Below are 1,724 nucleotides of genomic sequence, written 5' to 3'. Positions count from 1 at the left end.
AGGCTGGGTGACAGAGTGAGACTCCAACTCAAAAAAAAAAAAAAGAGATCCCACAGGTTAAGGCCTGAGTCCCACAGGCCTACCCCTTTTAAAATAAATACTTACATAATTGCCACTTACCCTTTAGAAGCTTTCAATCACTCTCAAAGCCTTCAGCAGCAATTTTGAGAGTATACTCTGAGGAACCCCTTTGGTTGGGCAGAAGTGCTTTAGGGGTTCCTCAGACAAGAGGTGTCTAGGCCAAACAATGAAGATGTAAACTGCCCTTTAGAGTCTGTTGTCCAATTTTATCCGTTTGATGTATTAGTATATGTGCGTTCATTCACAAAATATTCACTATATGTGAAGCACCGTTCTGTGCGCAGGGAATACAGCAGTGAGCAAAACACACAATCCATGCCCTCATGGAACTCACATTCTAGGAAAGAAGTCAAATAAATATGTGTTATCTCAGGTAAGTATTATGGAGAAAAACTAAGCAGTAGTAGGGACAGAGAGTACTGAGTGAGGAGGTGTTGCAGTTTAGATAGGTGGTTAGGGAAAACCTCACTGAGAGGGTGACATTTGAATAAACACTTAAAGACACCTAATGAAGGAAGCCAGGAAGGCATTGGGATATCTAGGGGAAGAGCTCCCAGGTAGGGGAAAAAGCAAGTAAAATGGCCCTGAGATGGGATCTGGCCACTGTGGCCAGAGCAGAGTGAATTGAAGGCGAGAGCAGGTAGAGATGAGGTCAGAGAGGTGGGGGGAAGGGTCTGATGTGGAAGTGTATGCCTGTTGGAAGGACTAGGATCTTTTTAAAAAATATTTATTTATTTACTTATTTATTTATTTAGAGTTGGAGTCTCACTCTGTCACCCAGGCTGGAGTGCAATGGCACGCTCACGGCCACTGCAGCCTTGACCTGCTGGGCTCCGGCGATCCTTCCGCCTCAGCCTTCCAAGTAGCCGTAACTATAGGCGTGCACTACCACGCCAGGCTAATTTTTGATTTGTTGTAGAGACAAGGTCTCGCCAAGTTGCCCAAGCTGCTTTTGAACCCCTGGACTCAGGCAGTCCACTCGCCTTGGCCTGCCAAAGTGCTGGGATTACAGGCTTGAGCCACTGTGCCTGGCGATCTTTTTGGTTTTTTTAAATTTTTTTGAGTCAGAGCTTCACTCCATCACCCAGGCTGTTGTGCAGTGATACGCTTACAGCCACTACAGCCTAGACCTGCTGGGCTCAGGCAATCCTTCAGGCTCAAGTTATCCTTCCACCTCAGCCTTCCAAGTAACTGGAATCACAGGCATGTACCACCACACCTGGCTAATTTTTATTTATCTATTTATTGTTGAGAGGAGGTCTCACCAAGTTGCATAGACTGTTCCCCAACTCCTGGGCTCAGGCAATCATCTTGCCTCTGCTTCCCAAAGTGCTGGGATTACAGGTGTGAGCCACCATGCCTTGCAGGACTAGGATCTTTACCGAAATGAAATGATGAGCCATTAAGAGCCACTAAGGCAGGGCTCGGTGGCTCAGCCTGTGATCCCACGCCCTTGGGAGGCTGAGGTGAGTGGATTGCCTGAGCCTGCGGGTCCGAGACCCACCTGGGCAGTGAGACCTCATCTCTACAATAAATCAAAAAAGCAGCCGGGTGTGGTGGCGCATGCCTGTAATTCCAGCTACTCGAAGGCTGAGGTGGAAGGATCGCCAGAGCCCAGCAGGCGAGGCTGCGGTGGCCGGGAG

The sequence above is a fragment of the Carlito syrichta genome, unplaced genomic scaffold, assembly GCF_000164805.1.
Source record: "Carlito syrichta isolate Samal-C Ts95f unplaced genomic scaffold, Tarsius_syrichta-2.0.1 Scaffold315966, whole genome shotgun sequence".
Taxonomy (NCBI): Eukaryota; Metazoa; Chordata; class Mammalia; order Primates; family Tarsiidae; genus Carlito; species Carlito syrichta.
This window is presented reverse-complemented; position numbering follows the sequence as displayed.